This window comes from Pantherophis guttatus, chromosome 6 (genome assembly GCF_059756535.1).
Source record: "Pantherophis guttatus breed Tessera chromosome 6, ASM5975653v1, whole genome shotgun sequence".
NCBI classification, from domain to species: domain Eukaryota; kingdom Metazoa; phylum Chordata; class Lepidosauria; order Squamata; family Colubridae; genus Pantherophis; species Pantherophis guttatus.
In genome coordinates this window covers 30,043,751-30,066,102 of record NC_142068.1, presented here as the reverse complement: position 1 = coordinate 30,066,102, position 22,352 = coordinate 30,043,751, and positions in this window count along the sequence as shown.

Sequence of the window (22,352 nt, the reverse complement as noted above, 5' to 3'; positions counted from 1 at the left end):
AATTTTTCATATGGGTGAACAGAGATCATTATAATGTTACTCCATTCTTTTAAGGGTTATTAGATTCCCAACTAGGACAGATCAATCTAGGCTATAAACACTATAATTAAAAACATGAGAGAACAGCTTGAAATAAATGACTTATTTTTCTATTATACAAAGTAACTTTTAACCTTGAATTTGTTTATCCATATTTCATAAGATAAATTAATAAAAAAAATACAATGACCGTAAGAACCTTTAGCCACTTTAAAATCTAACCTTGATTAGCATTTACATTTTTATTAGCTTTTCAATGTTTCGCTTTTATTGTCTTTTTATTTTTTTTAATTATGTAAACTGCCCATAATCAACTGAGAATCAGACAGCCTCAAAATCTAATTCAATCAATACATTTCTGTGTTGATTACATTAGAACCCAGTTAACATGACCTAATAGAAAAAGTTCAGATACATATTCTGATTCTATTAAATCTAAAGTCAGCTTTGGTAACAAATACAAGCAATCCTTCCATTAGTTTTGTAAATCTAAACTAATCTTTAGCAAATCTAATCTAAAGGCATATCAGATCTTGCTAGCACAATAATGCCTAAAATTCCCAATCTCAAGTAATATAAAACACCAACATCTGGAAAGAAAACTGGTTAAGATGAAGGTAAAAATCATATTTTTTTTGACAGATGCTAAGGATATTAGTGGTTATCATCTTAAAATTCAGTCTGATTCAATCAGTCTAATTTAGTTCATTCATCTTTGTCATTCAGTGATTTTCAACAAATACAACCAGTAAATCTTAGATAGGTACATTTCTAAATATTTGGAAATACTGATTCATTGAGTATGTTCATAGATATAGCCTTAGACTACTATTAACACAATCCTATCTGAGAAGAGAGACTTGGATAAATCACTGGAATGAAGGCTATCCATTTTATACCATGAAACCCCCTCATTATATATCATATTTTTCAGAGTATAAGACACACCTTTTTTTACCAAAAAAGAGGGTGAAAATCTGGGTGTGTCTTATACTCCAAATGTAGCCCCGCCCAGCCTCGCAAATTTCAGAGGCTGAAAGAAGCCTGAGAAACAAAGCTTCAGAAAAAAAGCCTCTGAAAGGCTTTTATCTAAAATAATATGGCAAGCAACAAAAGAAGAATCAGTAAAGGTTCTAACCAAACTATGTTAACAAATCTGGAGAATGACACAATAACCAACAGATCAACCAACAGGAAGAGGTTAATCTACATATCAATACCAAAGAAAGGAGATTGAAGAGAGTACAGATAATCCTTCAGAATAAAAACCTCTGAAAGAAGCTTCAGAAAAAAAAAAAAAATCTCCAAAGAGAGCTTCAGAAAAAAAGCCTTATTTTCTGAAGCTCTGTTTCGGAGGCTTTCAGAGGCAGAAAAAAAAGATTTTTCTGAAATGGAGTTTCAGAGGCAGAAAAAATAGCAAGACACTGAACTCATAACCAATGAACCTGTTGCTAAAATTCACCTCTGGAAACAGCTGATTGGGGGTATTCCGGGAGGCCAATTCACCCACCAATCAGCTTTTTTCTTATTTTCCTCCCCAAAAACTAAGGTATGTCTTATACTCCAGTACATCTTATACTCCAAAAAATACGGTAAGTCTTCTTAGCCATCACTCATTATGCCCAAACTATTCTCTTATTAAGGAGATAATAGCATTTCACAGATCTGGTGAATCTGGTGGCTTTGGGTCAGTCACTCTGTCTTAAACCAATATACAAGTTGCTGTCATGAGAAAAAATTGAAAGTATGCAGTGCTGTATATATTGCTTTTTGTTCCTGAAGAAAACGAAGAGATAAACTCTACAAACAAGGCTAAATGCTCTGTGCCACTTTGGTTACTGATCCCTTCACAGAAAAAGACAAGGGTTTCAACCCTTAGCAGCTTTAAGATGTGTGGACTTCAATTTCCATAACCCGTTTGTTGGGACAATGCCACATGTAGGCTAAAAGTCAATGATTTAGAGAAACGGAACTCAGACATCAGCACCATTGGTAGCTGTGAGCTAGTTAAGACTCAGATTAGCATGCTTGTACATTGCTTCAAACACCAGAATATGAATTTGTCTAGGATATTGCTTTTTTGAGACCTTCACTCTGAAAAGGCTCTGGTCTACTGCAATGCAGAAGCTAAAACAAGGCCAATGGTGGCATGGTAATGGTGACAGTGTCAGAAATCAGGATCCAAATATTGTAATATGGCATCCTAGTTCCTTAGGTTTTCAGAGGTATGGAATTCAGAGATGGGTGATAAGTTCCACACTGAATTTCCCATGCAAATATATTTATGAACATAAAAATCATATTTATTGCTAAAATCAACAACAGTTCTGTATTTATGCTTTACAACAGCTGTATACTGATAGTCTTAATGCAATCTAAATGGAAGTACAGCACCTTACGGTGTTATTTAAACATCATATCCAAGTATGTATTAAAGAAAGTAATTGTCAGTAATACATTCTTAAATTTTCCCAATCTTCTTTACACTTGAAAGAGCAGATGTTCTTTTTGTTTGATGATCTGAGAAATATCACAGGCTGAGTCTAAAGTGAAATAACCTTTGAGCAAAGAGTAACAAACTTTGGTAAGTGTAAGATGAGGTACTGTACTGGTTCCCAGTCTACATTCATCAGTCAGTTATTTATTTGTTTGTTTGTTTGTTGCCACCCATCTCACTCACAGAGCAGCAGTGCGCAGTATATAATTAACACAAAAACCATATAAAAACATTATATTTCAATAAAAGGAGGCAGTTAAAACAAGGATAGAATAATTAAAGTTAAAAAGGAGGGCCTTCAAGGCATTAACCAGCTGCCTTGGTTAATGGTTATTTTATTGAGTGTTAGAAAAAAGAAGTAGAAAATAGAAATTGGAAAAATAATATTATGTATACTGAAATACAATAGAACATATTATAATTACTATATATACACAAATGTTAGAAGTTGAAAAATTTTGATTATGTATACTTAAATGGTAATATTATTATCAGAATTGTATGCAAAATATATTGGCTCAGATAATACACTGTTCATCAAGCACTTATGGATGTTAAAGAAAAAATCATAAATAAAATTATATATACAAAAAGCATTAACCAACTCAAAGGCTGCAGGCTCTTCTGTGAGACCCAACAAGTTGGCAAAGCCAGGTCTTCAAACTCTTCCAAAAGGTCAGGGGAATTGGGGGTGGAGGTTGCCTCACCTCTGGCAGGAGAATATACCAAAGTGTGAAGGTGATGCCAGAAAAATCTCTCTTCCTGGACCTGACCAGTCAAAATCCTTTATGGGGTCATAACATAGCTTCTCTGCCTGACCAGGTGGGCAGATTGATATAATGGCAAATATGGTTCCACAGGTAATCTGTCCCTATGCCATGCAGGGTTTTAAAAGTCATAACCATAATTTGAACTGGACTCAGAAGCAAATCAATACCCAATACAGGTTGTGCAGCAGAGGTATTACATGTGCTATCTTTGGGGTACACAAAATTGCTTGCATGGCTGCATTTTATACCAGCTAAAACCTCTAGCTTCTCTTCAAGGCTAGTCCTATATAGAATGCAATGCAATAGTTACAACAGGAGATGAACAGGTCATGAATGATCAGGAGAAGGATCTCCTTATCCAGGAAGGGGCACAAAGTTGAGCAAAGGCCCACCTAGCCACTTTCTGCCACCTTCTCTGGTGGCATTTGCAGTCCAAAAAAACCCATTCAGTTTGTCAGGTCCAACAGGATCAAATAGTTCCCAGATTATGGGATACGTCCATTCCCTGAGCATCTCTATTAATGCAGATATTGCAAACAGGTAAAAACACTACCAATCAGAACAGCTACAACTGGATATTGATTTACTGTATTGTGCAATGAGTTATAGGTTGAACTCACTTTTCTTCTGACTTGAGGCTTGTCACGAGTGTTTCCAGGATTGCTGTGGCTATCTGCCTACTCACAAACAGTATGGTTTTAATCAAGCCATCTGCTGTTGGCAATTACCTGCAAGCCTTCCCCACCCTAGTTAATTGCAGGTTGACTCCCTATATAAGCAAGGACCTTTTGCTTGCTACTTGGGCCTAGTCTGATCTAGGCCTAAATGCACAGCTCCTGCAGGAAGCTTGTTGCAACGCCGCAGATGGGAGAAGAATGCAGATAAGGATTCCAGACGCCGCTACAGAGAGACTCCCACGGATGCTTGCCTTTTGCTGTTTTGTAGCATGCAAGCTATCATCGGGACTGCTGTTGCTGGACCTTCTTCCTCCCACAAGCTTCAAGCAATGTTTGCTTTTTGAACTGTTTTTTACTTCAGGTGACTTTCAGCTGTGAAGCTCGTGCTGCTCCCATTATGATTGCCTTGATGATGTATCGACGCCGAAGCTGCTTACCTTCATGCTAGCTTTATTCTTTCGTGAACTGTTTTGGTATTGTGGAGAGGGATCTAGGGAGATAGCCTTGTTTCACATACCCAGATAAGACTTTGTTTTTAATGTGTTTTCTTAAAGACATAGTGCTTTTTAAATGTTTTAAAGTAAATTATATTTTTACACAAGACGCCTCTGTCAGAATCATTTCAGTCTCAGTGTGTTTACTCATGAGCTGGTTCATGGTCCGGGGTACCCCTCAACCCCATTTCGTCACAAGGCTTTTTCTCAAAGAAAAGGAAAGAGGAAAAAAAGGAAAGATTGAGGGGGGGGGAAAGTGCCTGCCAAAAAATTACCAATTGATTTGCTGTGATGTATTGTACTTCAGATGGAGATGGAAGTGTACAAAACAATAATTAGGATGAAAATTCTTTATGTATGAAAATGAGTAGTAGTAGTTAAAAGTGGACTTCAGATTAAATTGATATCAAGGACAACCAAACCTTGTGAGGCTCTTGGATTCTTGTAAAATTCTCCTTCACCTTTTAGTGATTCAAATAATAACAAAGAGATATGGAGAAGAGTATTGATTAACTCGAGAACCATCAACTCACCCAAACAACTTCTATGTAGGCCAGCTAGGCAATCTTTCAGAGCCAAGGATGAGATTTAAGATTTTGGGGAGAATCTCAGTGGGAAAGGTAAGAATACAAAGTGGATGTAGCTTGTCTTCCTATTTTTCTCTGGTTTGGAAGCACATTTCGAGAATATTTCTTGTGGTTATGTTTGAAATAAAATCATACTTTGCCTATGTTATGCTTTATACTACATTTATTGCGTTTATTTCCTGTATCAGAATAGTGGGAAATAAGATAAGTGTTATAGACAAAGAAACTACAAAAATATTTCCCAATGTAATCTAGTCCATGAAATTTCAATTCTTGAATAATTAGGTGGATAACCCTATATGGTGAAATAAACATATTGTACTTCCTGTTTGAAATAGCAAACTCAGAACTGAGGTGATTATTCTTATTTCCATCTCTAAGATCTGTGTGTGACTCTACAGAGTGTCACATTGTATGACACCTGCAAGGTAGACCAGATCAAGGAACAGATACCACATAGGCCTAAAATTACTTTTATTAACATGGCTATACTTCTTTGAAGTCTGAATGTACTTCACCCTCTCCCTCTTATCTTCTTATGAATTAGGAAAGTATCTCTTTGCAATATTTTCATAAACTGACTTCATATGGATTTAAGCTATGTTTATTTATTTATTGTCTTGGTAATCTATCTTATTTATACTCTCTATACTGTGGTATTGTGCATCTAATGCAACTTCCAGAAAAATAGATGTTTTGAAATAAATCTGTTTCATTTCTGAAATATAATACTTTTTATAGGGTCAGCAACTACTTGATTCATGCCCACGAAAGAATGTAATAAAAGCAAAAAAAAAAAAAAAGCCAATAGAAACAGGGGTAAGAAAGAAATATCAGGCACATTAGAACAATATAATTATATAAGTAAATAGATCAGAATATTAAAAAATCTACTACTTGAAACAAGACTGTTAGCTTATTTGAATGAAAGTAGGTTAAAGTGAAACTATATATATTGTATCTTAAAATAATCCTACCTCAAAATGATGCTATAGGGCACTGCACACCAGAACAACTAAACATAAGGACAGTTTTTTTCCCAAATACCATCAGTCTGCTAAACCACTAATTCCCACAACACAGTCAAACTATTAACTAAAACTGTATTACTATTATTCTTCTCATCCTTCCTATTACCTACAGTATCTCCTCCCACTTATGACTATAACCTTGTTGCTTGTATCTTTACGATTTATATTGTTTTATTTAGTTTCCTAATATGGTTTTATTGATTATTTAGTATCCTATCCTGTATCTTCTGATTCTTGATGAATGTATTATTTTTATGTACACTGAAAGCATATGCACCAAAGACAAATTGTGTGTCCAATCGCACTTTGCTAATAAAGAATTCTGTTCTGTTCTGTTCTGTTCTGTTCTGTTCTGTTCTGTTCTGTTCTAGTCTAGTCTAGTCTAGTCTAGTCTAGTCTAGTCTAGTCTAGTCTAGTTTAGTCGTCTAGTCTAGTCTAGTCTAGTCTAGTCTAGTTGAAGATAGGAGTAGCATTTATTGGAGATTTTGTGAAGCATTAGGACAAACACACACACATCTCCAAGTCCCTAATAAATGCTATTCTCATCTTCAATATTTTAACACCGGATATGATGAAACAAATGTGTTTTGTTTTACCAGGGATGGCAAAACCTGGGGAAATGAGGTTTTACCTAAATAATAAGATTTCCCTAGTTTTATGATTCTATCATCAAAAGTTAACAAACTATTCAGTGTCTGGATAACCATTGATGGTGTAGCAATGTTCAATGTCCAATGATAAGTGACTGAATTAGATACACATTCTTCAATTAGATACTTTCTACACATGTTAGATTACAACTCTTGTAATTTATGGTCAAGATGGGCAGAATCCAGGGTGAAATGCTCCCGGTTCGGACCGGATCGCACGATCCGGTAGCGATGGACGCGGGTGGTTCAGAGAACCGGTAGCAAAAATTCCTGCCCCCCCCCATCCCCAGCTGAGCTGCACAATCATCAGAGGCTTTTTTTTTTTTTTTTTTACTTTTAAAGCATTTTTCTACAACCTCTTTGGCCAAAAAATGCTTTTAAAAGTAAAAAAAAAAAAAAAGCTTCTGATAATCGTGTGGCTCAGCTGGGATTGTCAAAGGCTTTTAAAAGAAAAAAAGCCTTTTTTTCTTTTAAATGCCTCTGATGATCCCAGCTGAATTGCCAGATTGGCAGAGGCTTTTTAAAAGCCTCTGCCAATCAGGCAACTCAGCTGGGATCGTCAGAGCCTTTTGAAAGCATTTTTTTTACAATTTTTACAATTTTACAATTTTTTTTCACTGAAGAGGTTGTAGAAAAAATGATTTTAAAAGTAAAAAAAAAAAATTGGCCACCCCCACCCAGTCACATTACTTTCTCTCCCCCCACCAAGCCACGCCCACAGAACTGGTAGTAACAAATTTTAGATTTCACCACTGGCAGAATCCTAAATGGCTTAGAAATTTCTGCACCTGCAGCCTAATTCAACTGAATAATATGAAGCTGAGGAAGGTTTGACTGGTTTATCATTCAGGTCATTTCCCACACAGTTCTTTGCTATTATGATTTTGGGGCTATCCAAATAGAATAGATTTTAATCTCAAAATAAAATTCATCAGTTCATACAGACTGTTGAAAAACAAAATTGTTTCCTCAGTGGCATATGGTATTTGAGATTGTGGATGATGAATAATATCAGTATTATAAAATAAGATTTTGGAACACATTTTCAGTTCCAAGTTGTTGTTATTGTTGTTGTTATTGCTATTGTTTTACATAATATTTACTAATATTGGCTAATGCTATAGGAAATCTTCCTTACACTTTCAGATAAATGTGTTTTAAACATGTACTGTCCCTTGCTTATGCTTACATTATTTAATGGTTTTAAAATTGTTTGGCAAAGAACAATAATAATAAAAAGGCTTGGTAATAGGAACAAAACCATTGCTGTGAATATCCCAGATGTTCAACTAAGTGGATTTTTTCCCCTAAAAATGCTTAACAGAATCCTCCTAAATGTTTCAAGAGGAGGAAAATGCTTTAAAGATATCTATTCATGTCATTTTTGATGTACTTAAAATAATCCTCATTTACAAATTTGTCAGAATGTAATTAGCTTAGTCCTAACTCTTGTGTGGGCTCAGAAACTAAGCAAGAAACTAAGAAGAAGTACTATTCAGATGGGATTCCACTAGAAAATTTCAGAACTATAGACTAGACTGGAAAGATGAAACAAGTCTCAAAACAATATAGGTAACACATCCATGTTGTTGACAATAAAACTGAATGGATGTATCAGTAATAAACAGGAGCTGAAGTCAACAAAGGTTAAAATTAGGCTTTGCTTGAATTTGGAACAGACACACCTGGAATTTATGGGAATAATTAATACCATCTTTATAATTAGTGGAAAAAGCTACATGTGGCACAAATATCACTAAACAAATCTACATATTATTTATTTCACTAAAAACATTATAAAAAACATAAAAGCCTGGTTGGCCAATGATATAAGTGTAAAGCAGGCAACAATATGAATAGCCTTGTCTGACAATAACCTGTTGTATAGAACGCTCTAAGTTGGAATATAGGAGGAGTAAGTGGTAAAGAAGTCACACATAAAATCAGAGAAATAAAAACTTCAAATAGTTGTGTGTCTGTGAAAGAAAAAAAAGGAAAAGGATATATTATTTATTTCAGATCAGATCAATGAAAATGATCTGATCTTATGGCGTTGATAAAGGCTTGTAAATAAGTGAAGTGTAAATGTCATAAAGTAAAAACTGGTGTCATCTAAGTTGCTGTGTGCATATGAAAGTCGGAATACACAGCTTAGAGATAATTGCATGTTATGTTTCAGTGAATGGTAATGAAAGAAACAGGGATGGAGGAAAATATGCAGCATTTTGAATAAGTATCATTCAGGAGAAAAAAAATCTATGAAATGGCATAAATAGGTGAGAACAAAGTGACAGTATACAGGAAAAAAATTACTGGAGCTTTTGCAGTCTCAAAAATGACTGAGAATTGCAGATCAGATGAATATCTGCTTAGAAAAAAAGTGTGTTTCATGTATAATCTATTCATGTATTCATATGGCAAATGGATGAATATAAATTTTAAAAGCATGATTGATTTCTCTGCTTATGATGAAAGATTGGAAGAAACAGTGAAGGAAATTCAGTTGATTAAAGGTTCTAAATATGGGATGTACCATTTTTGGTCATATTCAAGCAGATCTTGGGAAAAAAGATTGACATAGGAGAAAATGAAAGAAATGAAATAAACAAGAATAAAACGATTGAAAGAAGAGAAAGTTAAATTACTTTATGAAAAACTATTAGTAATTATATTAAACTCCCAGTTGAACTGATGGGCAAACAATACTGTATAGGGAAAAGGAACAGGAAAGTTGCTTGGAACAGATGAAAGGAATTATAGACTGTCCCAAAAGTATGTAGATGTATGCTACCATGAAATGCAATAAAGCATAATTGATGGAATGTGGAAATGAAAGATTTTAAAAATATACTGTATATGAGAGAATGATTGCTGAAAAATATGAATATGACAGAAATATATAAAGAATATTATATAAAGGGAAGAAAAAAGATGCAAAGGAAGTGCACTAGAAATGATTAAAAGGCACAGATCAATGGATAGAATAAGAACAATATATGAGTTAGCCATTGATGCAAGTAAACGAAATGGTAAGTGAATAGTTTAGCACTGAGCACAGAAAGGTGATATACTATTGTTTAACATTATTATGGATAAATGTATCAGGAAAGTGAGAAGACATTAATGGCATTAGGGTTGGGAACTTGAATGTACATATACTTTTATATGCAGAGAGTGAATGCTGTGTTGTTGACTAAGAACACAAATAATTGTACATGAGTGAATGTGTTAAACTGGATGCTGCAATAAGAAGTATAGATCTGAGAATTAATGTTATAAAGACCAAGGTAGTTGGGTTTGACTGGGAAAATATAAAATGTAACTGCAGTCATAACTTTAAAGCTAAACCTAAAGCTATTTCTCTAAGCTATCAAAGATAATTGTTGCTTGGTAGTTCAAAGTAACATCTTAATAACATCTTTTCATCAATTCATTTTTCACCTAATGATTTAGCCTTTTACAATGTCTTATTATATAATTTTTAAATTCTTTTTTCAAGATATGCTATTGGTCGAATCCATACTGATTAAGTCACACTTCAATCATATCATTGCCTGCTTTCCTCCCTCCCTCTTTCCCTCCATCCCTCCCTCCCTTGCTTCCTTCCTTCCTGAAAATTAATTTAGAGTAAAGGAAATGGTTGAAAAAAATTAAGATAAGAGGGCAGATTTATTTAGCTCAAGAAACCAGGAAGCATAATTACTTGCATAACAGTTTTTAGAGATCAATAGATTCTAAAGGTATATTTCAAGACTAAATCTCTAGAGCAGTGATGGTTAACCTTTTTGCAGTTGTGTGCCAAAACTGGGGGAAGTGCGGGAGGGGTGTCACACACGTGTGTGCCCACACCCATAATTCAATGCCCTCCACGCCCCGCCCCCTGTGCATGTTCATGTGAACCCCTCCCTTGTGCTTCTCCCGCTTTTGGCACATGATGGCAAAAAGGTTACCAGTGGGCCTGGTAGGCCTGTTTTTCGCCCTCCCTAGGCTCCCGAGGCTTTCTTGGAGGCTGGGGAGGGTGAAAACGGCCTTCCTCAGCTCCCCGGAGGCCCTCTGGAGGCTGGAAATGGCCAATTTCCCGGTGGGCCCAGAAGGCCCAAAAGTCAGCTGGCATGCGTGCTGGAGCTGACCTAGGGCAATGCTCACATGCCCACAGATATGGCTCTGCGTCCCACCTGTGGCACGTGTGCCATAGGTTCACCATCACGGCTCTAGAGAATGCCAACATGGCTTGAACTTTCCACCCAGAGATTCACTGGTATTAACAAAGAACAGAGAAGAAAGTTACTTTTTTGGCCTGTAAGTTATTCAACTGACTCCTTTACATTCACAGCTAACTATGAAAGGGACAGAAGCACAGCACTGTTAGATAAGTTTTCATGCAGTTTGTTTTAATTCTAATTGATTTTGTCACCAAAACATTGAAAGAGAAGGATATAATTTCCAACCTTAAAATGACATAACAGTTTAATGATTAAATAATTAATCTTATTGTTTTTATTAATGAGATTGGAATTTGCATCCAATTAATTAATTTAACTTCTGCTGTCTATTCCTTAGAAAGCAGTTCTGATCTTTGAAGTCCTTTCCCAATTTAGACCATCTTCTACAATCATACAATCATTTTTATGCCAAGTAAACTGATTACAGATTTTATATCATTTCAGCAATGGTTGGATTATAGTCTGAAGACACTGTAAATCTCTATTATGGAAATGAACTTAATCTCTTCTTTTGCCACATCTTGACAGGAATGACCAATCGTCTCCATCATAACATCATCTTCAGGAAACACACAAGTTGACAACTGGACCAACCTTTTATATTCCTCTAGTCACTGCAAATAAATATGAGAGACTATCACTTCTTTTCTTTTCTTTTCTTTTCTTAGTATGAGTAAAGATTATTAAGAAAAATATATAGCGGTGTCATTGGAATTGATATCTATAGAAACTTGAGGGAAAAGTTTATCCATTTTTAATCTTGATATAACTGTGGCAGTAAAAACCAAAAAAAATATAGAACCAGCATCAAAGAAGACTTTAATTTCTGGAACCACTTCAGGATTTTATATCAAACCTAGGAAAGATTAGTGAACTCCACAATAAGCAGTTCTCACAAATCGGCTGATGTGGGACTCTCTAAAATTGTTTTTCAAAAGCAACTGGACTTTGGGACAACCATGACTTGGATGATTGAGAATCTCCATAGATATTCACCAGGGACTCTGACTGGGCAAATTGAAACAAAAAAGATGGAAAGAAGCCACCATAGATTCTTTCAAGTGACTTCATCAAGGATTGTTCCTCTTCTCACAACACCGTGAATTTTAGAAGAAGTAGAACTAACAGTTTAAAAGTTCAGTGTGTTGTGAGCAGGGCCGGATTTAGATGAAAAGAGGCCCTAGGCTATTCTACTTATGAGGCCCTTTCACCTATAGTGAAAGTGTAATTTTAATTTTGCTAACAATTTGAATGTAGGCCCCTCTTGATCTTGAGGCCCTAGGCCTTAGCCTATAGGAAAATCCGGCCCTGGTTGTGAGAAGAAAAATCTGTGATGAAGTCACATGAAAGAATTGAGTGTGCCTTCTTTCCATCTCCTTTGTTTCAATTAGTAATGTCATGTTAAAGTAAGGTGACCAGACGTCCCGCTTTTGGCAGGACAGTCCCGCTTTTGAGCAATTTGTCCCGCGTCCCGCGGCGTTTCAAAAAAGTCCCGATTTTTCTTGAGCCCCAGCTGATGGCTAGAAGAAAAAAAAACTGTTTAAACTCTTTCCCGGGGCTTCAAAGGGCCGCCCTACAGGCAATCAGTGTAAAGCAGTTTTTTTTTTCCCCTAGCTAAGCTTCAGAAACGAAACCGAAACCAGGATCTTTGGTGCAGCGTGACAAAATGAGGCAGAGAGAGATTTATTTTTATTTTTATTTTTCCTCCCCAAAAAAGGTAGGTGAAAAACTGCAAACAATGGGAAATTTAGGAGGAGAGTTCAAGATTTTAAAACACAAAGGAAAAAAAGCTGTATTTAACTAGGGAATTGTAATAATTGAGATACTATTAATTGTATATTGTGTTGAAAGCAGAAATGGTTAAGTTGTGGTTCGGAGGAATATATGGGAGAAATTATTTGGTTTATTATTATTGGTAAATATAATTAATTGATTTGTAAGAAATTGGATTGCATGGAAATAATTGGAATATTCATGTTCAAATTGATTAATATACAAAAAAGATAGTTTTATAACTAATTGATTTATATTAAAATGTTGAATTTGTATTAAACAACTGTATTACATAATTACATAATTAAACAATGTGAGGATGGATATAAAAATAGATGACAATGGGAAGGGGTATAATATAGAATAGAAGGGAAAAATTGAATTTGATTAAGATTAGAGATGAGGATGAAGGGTAATATTGGTTTTTTTTAAAAATAGATGAGGAATAAATATGGCAAAAAGGAAATATAGAAATTGTAAATTTAATTGAAATGACTAAACGCTGTTTAAATTTGTGAACCAGCCAAATATTCTGTTCAAAGAAAATACATTGTATGTTTGTATGTGTGTTTCTAATTATTGCTATTTATTCATATTTGTTCTCTTTTATTCTTTAAAGTTTAACAATTCATTCTTTATCTTAATATCTTTATATTTGCTTGGGGTTGGCTTTCTTCCCTTTCATCTTTTTTATTGTACAGCAATCTTTCTCCTCAAACCTACCACCTCTCTCTTTTCTTTCCTTCTTACTTTCTCTTCCCCCCACCCTCTTTTTCTCCTCCCTACTTCCTCTTTCTTTCTCCTTCTCCTCCTCTCTTTCTCCCTCTCTTACCCTCACTCCTACTCTAATTTCCATTCCTTCATCCCTCTCTATTGCTGTAATTCTTTAATGCATATGGACTACTCAGAGGGCTGAAAAAGTTATTTTTAATTGGTCCTCACACTTTTGACCAGTCCTCGAACTTATGACTGTCCTCACATTTTACATTTTTGCCCTATCTTGTCATCATGGTGAAGAGAAGCAGTTGTGAAATGAGTGACATGGTTGTTAAGAATGCTGCATGGGCATAAATGTGAGGATGGTCATAAGTGTGAGGACCAGTCAAAAGTGCGAGGACCTGTCAGAAATGACTTTTTTCAGCTCTCTGGTTAGTCCTTTTGTGCATATGGACTACTCAGAGGGCTGAAAAAGTTATTTTTGACTGGTCCTCACACTTTTGACCAGTCCTCGAACTTACGACTGTCCTCACATTTTACATTTTTGCCCTATCTTGTCACCTTGTTGAAGAGAAGCAGTTGTGAAATGAGTGACATGGTTGTTAAGAATGCTGCACGGGCATAAATGTGAGGATGGTCATAAGTGTGAGGACCAGTCAAAAGGTGAGGACCTGTCAGAAATGACTTTTCAGCCCTCTGAGTAGTCCCTATACACATAGCCATGGCCACCCGGTCACATGACCAGGTAGCCACGCCCACCCAGTCACATGGCCTCCAAGCCACGCCCACACAATAAGCCACGCCCACAATGGTGTCCTTCTTACCAATGTTAAAATCTGTTCACCTTACCCTATGGACATTGCCATGGCCACCCGGTCACATGACCAGCTAGCCACGCCCACCCAGTCACATGACCAGCTAGCCACGCCCACAAAATAAGCCACGCCCACAATGTCCCTCTTTACCAATGTTAAAATCTGGTCACCTTATGTTAAAGACATGAAGTTAGTCTATCTTCTATCTAAGCTGCTTCATTTTTGTTTTTTACATTTGCATGCATGCAGTTTGATAGCTAAAAATGACTTGTCTTTTCAGTTCCCTGGAGGCCTTTCATAAAACCCTGCCTCAGGGAAAGACAAAGAAGTCAGTTAATATATCCCTCAAATACGCATTGATTTTCTAGAAAAAGTTAATTGAATAACCTGTCAGTGAGAGAAGCCTTATCTTTATGTCAAAAAAAAAAAAAGGGTACAATAGGAAAAATAAAACTGAAATACCTGGTGTAATTATGCTATACATTATGCTTTGCAATAATGTACTTTTCACTATTGTATGTTTTTAAATATATTCAAGAGTGGAAATAAATATTAACTATTGTTATGAAGGGAAACAATAATAAGGATATAATAAATAATACTAGAATATGATATACTGGTATACTAGATTCTGTAACCATTAGGTTCCTGTAATACATATATGCCTTTATATTTGTATCTCCTGTAACAAACATATTCTGTTATTAGGCCTCTGTAATGTATCTGGTATTTGTCAAACATATGTCCCGGCCATTTGACCTGAACCCATATCAATCTTCTCCCTGTTTTTTCTTGTGCCATCTAAGAACATGGTACGTATCTCCAAGGGATCATTTACACCTCAGCCCTAATTTATGTTTGATCTGGATAAACTCCTGGGTCTTCCAGAGCCAGGGGGCTAAGTGGCCAATTGAGTAAACAAAGAAATGCTCAAGATGACTAATTGGGAAGTTTCTATTCCCCCTTGCAGGGCAACAAGGAATATACAAACCTAAATTAGGAGGCCAGAATTGGGTACTAAGCTGATGTCTCTGAGGGTATAAAAGGACGCCATACCTTCCCCAAGGTGTGGCTATTTCCTTGCATGCATTGTATCTGTATGTTCTGGATATAGTTCCACCGAGTATTTTGTTTTTGGCCATAAATAAAATCTGTTTTTTTGCAAGCCTCGTCTTGAGTCTCTCTCTTTGGCATTCTGGTGACTCAAGTGTATTTTGGAACCTTACATTTCCAAACCAGATCATCAGAGTGCAGAAATAATAATTCTGTGCCAGCCCCATTCTAAAGCTTTGGGAACAACACATCAAATTCCTCCAAAAACTCAAAGTCTGTAATGAACTTGTAATCAAAATGACAAAAGGAAGTAAGCATTTAAAATATTTAAATAAATATATTAACAGCATCTAAATTGATTTTAAATTTAAATAAATAAAATTAATTTTATCCCTGAGTCAACTCCTTCTACCCATGTTTTGAGTTCAATTTCTGATTATTTCAGACTGAAAAAAGTTGTACAGCCCTGACTGTCACAAAAATTTGTAAATCACATAACTCCATAAGACATTATAGATATGTCCATAAAATGTATCTAAGGCTAGAATAGGTTTGCTAATTCACTTTATTTTTGAAAGATAGCATTTACTGTATTCTTAACTCAATTCTCAGAAATAACATTCAATCCAAATTCCAAATGAATTTTTGAATATTTTGATTAGGCAGAAAATTATACAGTTCTTGTTGTCAATGATAATATTCAAATTTTCTCATATAAATTCAAACTTGTTTTAATTTTCCTTCCTTTGTAGTATTCTTTTTTGCTGATCACAAAATCTAAATATATTGACATCTGATGAATATAATATTTTAACATTGTCCCAATAGAAGTTTATTGTGAAACATGGTTATGAAAAAGCATTATTTGAGAAATTGCTGAAATGGATAAGCAAGAGAGTACATCGGTTTCCCAAATTTGATGGCCTATTGATATGTTTAGATAATAATTCACAGAAATTTCATCTAGTCCAACAAAGAGACCATGGAAATTTTAGTCACAATATATTTTAAACCAGCCAGCAATGAACCAATATTAGAAGCATTGATACTTGAGCAATTATCCAGTAAGCCCAAATTTCACCTGTTTGTTCTTTTGCAACCATAAATTCTGCAACAACATCTATGCATAAAGGCAAAGAAAACCATGCAAACCAAAATTCTACGGATGCTGCAAATTGAGGAGAAATCCTATTTCTAAAAATATCATAGACATACTGTACAGGTAAATGTGGGGGAAGTAAAGGCAGAATGACACTAGCTATCCTGCCTGGAATTTCTCATTGAGGCCTACTTTCTGCCTAATCATTCTGGGTTAGGTTACAAAATCACTGGTGTCATCCTATATACATCATTTTACCAGTTTTATGTTCCCCAACTCTCCATTTTGGTGGTTTGGCATTTTCATATCCTATATGAGGGGTTTGGGAGTACTCATTACTTGAATGTGACCTTCCATACCCCAGGAAATTGACACGCTTTGCCCATGAAAATGTGATTCTTATAAAATGACATGCTGACTTTGAACCTTTTCATTTCATTGCTAGGTTCTTCTGAGAATATTCTTTATTCTCAGAAGAAAAGCATTTGTCAAACTGTTTAGCTGGAGAAAAGGATTTGTGCCCCTTAGTTGAGGTTCATTGCATTCCAACCATGCAGAAAAATGATGATGAATGTTAACAGAAGTACAGTTAGTTTTTCTAGCAGATTCATTCTAGGAAAATGTAGGTGTCATCAGCAAAAAGAGAATAAACTGGTCCTCTTTAATATTCAATACTAATTTAATTTTATTTAGCTTAATTTAATGTGTGGTTATTACTTTCATAATTTTATCCCTGGATATTTGTATCTTTCAACAGCCTATTACAGCACGGGTAATATAATGTTCTTTGCTTTTCCATGCATTGTAACATAATTCATCATGATGTACCTTTTCAGAATTTGTTCCCTGATTGTATGCAAAATATGACAGCATTTGAATGCTTAGTTACACAGAATATAGCATATACAGAAGGTGTGGAGAAAAGAGCTACTATATAGAAAGCTGAAGTTGGAATTGGCATAATCTCAGCCATGAGGTTCATTAGAAAGAAACTGGAGAATGCTGTATCTTTAGGTCAAAGAGAGAAGAAGCAGAAAACTCTTATTACAAATTTGTTCATTTTAAATCTCAATTGGTATTAAAAAGCATTTTATGATGTTTTCCTTTCATGGAGAAAATGGAAACAAATATAATTTGTAATTTGTATATACATATTTTGTATGTCTCTGGGTCCTTTTAACTCTTCTGAACAATTTCAGAAGGATTTTTATTCTACTCAGTTCACATAAGAGGCCTTTCTCCTGGCTTTAAATTGAACATTTTTATCAATATCAACCAGATTTGGATTTAATTTCATCTGCTACCTATTATGTCTATTACAACCATAATAAGGAATAAACAAAAGCTTACCTAGTGCCAGGCAGAATAATTCCCCTAATCATTTCTTTTAACAGTTTTCATTCAGCTTAATTAAAAAGAATTTGTTTTAGAAAGGTGTTGAAAAGTTGAAATGTTCATGGGTTGAATATGAAATTTCTACATTAATTTTGTTATAGGCTGGAAGAAGATAGTGTGAACATTAAATCTTTCATTCTCAATTAGCTGTTAAGCTGTATTTTTCTTCTTTCCCACACTTTAATTAAATCCTAAGAGTAGACATCATTAGGAGATTCATTGGTCTTTTCTAGTAGCAGTGCTACTTGTCACCATTAAAGTGAATTCTGCCTCTGATTTTTGGCAGAGCTTTTCCCCGTTCCACAAAATTCTCTTCAAACAAATTTGGTGGACAAATACTAAAGGTCATTTTAGAATCATTCCTAGTCATGAGGTATTTCTAGAAGCTTCTACTGGCCATGGATACAAATATTTTCAAAATATCCCACATCAATCAAACATTTGGGATATGGTTCAAATGAAAATGGATCTCTCTATTAAGTAAGGATGTATGCTTTTCTAGTTCCTTACCCAATCTTGGTGAAAGAGACATTTTATAATTTTCCAACAGGCATTGTTTTGCCATAATAAAGTAGCCTATTCAGATAATGATACACATACACTATAAAAAGGATGTTGGCTGGGGAATTCTGAAAATTGAAGTCCACATATTTTAATGTTGGCGACATGGCGCTCACATGTAACACCTCTCCTACTCGAGCTGCACTGGCTCCCGGTGGTCTTCCGAGTGCGCTTCAAGGTGTTGGTTCTTACCTTTAAAGTGCTCCATGGCTTAAGACCTGGGTACCTATGAGACCACCTTCTGCAACCGATAATCTCCCACCAACCAGTACGCTTTCACAGAGTGGGCCTCCTCAGGGTGCCATCAGTAAAGCAATGTCGACTGGTGGTTCCCAGAGGGAGAGCCTTCTCTGTGGGGGCACCTACCCTTTGGAACAGGATACCCCCAGGGATACGAATGATCCCAGATCTCTGTACTTTCCGTCGTGCCCTGAAGACCTTTCTGTTTCACCAAGCCGGGCTGGCATAAATTTTCAAATTGTCTAAATTCTATGCTGAGGATCTTAACTGATGAGCCAAATTGGTTTAATTATTTTAAATTGTTTTTATTTCACATTATATGTATGTTATTCTGACTGTTCACTGCCCTGAGTCCTTCGGGAGAAGGGCGGTATAAAAATTAAATTATTATTATTATTATTATTATTATTATTATTATTATTATTATTATTAATAATAATAATAATAATAATAATAATAATAATAATAATAATAATAATGTTGCCAAGGTTGAGAAACACTGGCTTAAAGGATGGTGAATTACCAAGTAAAATAGAAATGGTAGGGAAAATGGTGGATTCTTCTCTCAACTCAAATAAACGGTTTTCTTTCTACCCTAGTAAATGTGAAAGAGCACTAGCAGTTTTTCAGGAACATATATTTTCTTTCTAAGACTGGACCTTCAAAATCAAAATGACTTTGTGAAATTATGCAAAGCACAAATCAGTCTTGATTATCATGAGGCAAAAATGAGGCCATGCTGAACTACCAACATTTGTGAACAACCCAAGGGAGGGGCATTCATTTACGAATGCCTGCTCTAATCTCTGCGGCAGTCTAATCAAATTTCTCTAAAAATATCTAAGACTAAATCTGTGATTTCCATTTGTAAGCAAACACTTCTGGTGCAATTGAGGAGAAGCTAACTCTCCCAAAACATTTTGTTTTTTAAAAAATAAATCTTAAAATGTACTTGTAGTAGCAAGTTTCTTAACTATATCAATTACGACTGAAGGGGAAGAAATCCATGCATGCTATTTTTCTTTCCTCCTGGAAAAAAAAAAACAGCTGAGTCCTATCTTTCTTCCTGCATTAACTGCACTTTCAAAGAGCTGTCAGCCATGAACATCCTTCTTATTGACTTCAACCTTCTTGCCAGTTCCCTGGATTCCATTATTTGAATAAAATTTGTATAGTATAAAATTCAATTTATTTGAAGCTATTAACTGGGGTAGTACAGGCTTAGTATTCCCCAAGGCCAGACTCATGCACATTTTATCACTCTTTGACAGTTGTCATTTTTAGAAGAAATGTTTCCGAATATACAAGGAAGGTTCCTTGTTCAAATTTTTTTTTTGAAAGAACAACAGCGATATATGGGTAGTTGTTGAGGGAAGGGACTTCTAGGGTATGTTATCAGAACACATAATGATATTGGGTGAATTGAGGCACGAAAAAGCTGTTGTCTGTAAAACAAAAAGAAGACATTATTCCAGAGTTCTTCACACATTCCAGTTTTTGAGAGCAAACTTTAAAGATTCACATGTAATTTGAGGAAGATGTGAAGGAATAGAATAGTTCAGAAGTCAGATGAGGCTGAATAGAACTCATCTTAGATTGCATTGAATTTTAGTCACTGTCTCCCCCACCCCCGTTTTTTTTCCCTAGACCTATTCTGTAAATGAATAAAAATATTTTATGACAATAGTGAATTACAATTCAATAACCAACGATTAAACAAATTTTGAAAATAAATCCCACCAAAGCTAATTAAAATAAAAGTGGCCAAATCCTGAATTAATGAAATTATTTGCTGTTGTTGTTTTTACCATTTCTCTGTTTTTGCAGGAACTGCCCCCTTTTCTGTATGTATTGTTCTTTTTTTGTTTTTACTCTAAGAATGCTATATTCAGGAAATCATTTTGCACTTTTTAAATAAATAAATAAAAGAGCAAGGATGCCTACTAAGCCACAGTGACCATATTAGGAGGCTTTTAAAAATATCTACATGGGGCGAGAAAGAGAGGGGAGAGGGAGAAAGAGGGTGGGAGAGAGAAAGAATTTTAAAAATCTTCCAGCATCTTTCTCACAGTGTTTGGTCTCTGTTGTAACCATGCAATGTTATGTCTTGTTTTGTTGGTGTATATGTTTAGAAAATAATTTTTTGCATGAGTTTTTAGGAAGATCACTTCTCACTTGTTGCCAGTGAGTACAGGTCATAATTTTTTTTTTCTTTCAAAGAAAGAAAGAAAAAAAAGGCAAACAGAATAAAAAAAGGTCTCTGAATCCAATCCTTTCCATTACTTGATTATTATTATTTTTATATATTTCTCCCTGCCTTAGCTTCACAAACAGGACAGATCTGGTGGTTTTTTTGGAGTAGCATGAAATTAAAACAACAGTTCAAAATGTCAGGTTTAATCATCGAATCAGTATGAAGTTCATTTAGTTCAATGTTCTCCACTGTGCATGGTCTGCCTTGAATGATTCTGCTAGAACATATCCAAAAGATTTATCTTCGGTTTCAATTAATATACTTCCTCAAAACAGAAACACCACTTTCTAAGGGACTGTTTAGAAACCTTGTCAGAAGCTAGTGAAGATGATACATTGGCTCATGGCACAAGGCTGCCACAATTATCACAGTGTGCAACCCTTGAATAAAGTCCGTGATCCCAGGACAATGATCACTCTACAGGCCTAAATGAGATTAAATTATGTTTTACTCCAACTTTCAGAATAAATGCAAGAAAAAAGAAATTTCATAATTTTCTTATGTTACTCCTTTTTTTTTTTTATTAACTGTCTTCACTTTTAAATGGTTATTATTTTAATGTTACTAGTCTTTGTAGTTCTTAACGGAACAACTGAATTATACTATGGTATACATGAATACTTATTTGCTGATTTGCAAGAGTGTCCACAAGGTAAGGTACAAATTGAAGAGAGAGGTTACAATCCTGCAATCAAATAGTTTTTACTGTACGAGTTGTGTTACATGTAACATATCTTGATGTTTTTTACCATATGCTGTGGATGCCTAGGTTAAAGCTGGTTTAAAAAAAAAAAAATCTTTGGCTGATTTAAAAGTCACTCTATTCAAGTCAGGATCTGAATCCATATCCTGATTAGGAAATCTGATACTTCCTTGTACAATTATTACAATTCAACAATTGAGTATAACTAGCGGTGGGTTTCACATTATATTACTACGAATTCACCATGCGCGCAAACACTTGCTTTGGATTTGCGCACACCTGGTTTGCACGTACGTGCCTTCCACACGCACACCCGGCCTTCCACACATGCGGAAGCACATGTGCCTTCTGTGCATGCGCCTGGCCTCAAAAATAGGATGGCATAAATCTGGGGGTGGGTGCATGGCTCCCCCGCATGATTTCCACTACCAGTTTGGGCAAACCAGTCCGATACCACCTCTGGGTATAACGTTTGCTTGGTCAGTTTAATTTAATAAGGCTTTCAGTGGACTTTTACAAGCAGGCCAAATATATTAAATTAATTTTTAATGTTTTTCCATTTCTGTATTTTAGATTTCAAAACATAGTTGCCCCCAGTTTGTGGGGGCAATAAGCTGACTTTGTATAAAACATACAAAAGAATGAAGGCTATTGCTTAACGCATTGTAAGCCGCCCTGAGTCTCCGGAGAAGGGCGGCATATAAATCAAATTAAAAAAAAATATATGAACTTTCCTAAGAGTACTGCAGAAATTATACCAGTGCTGCAGTGGTG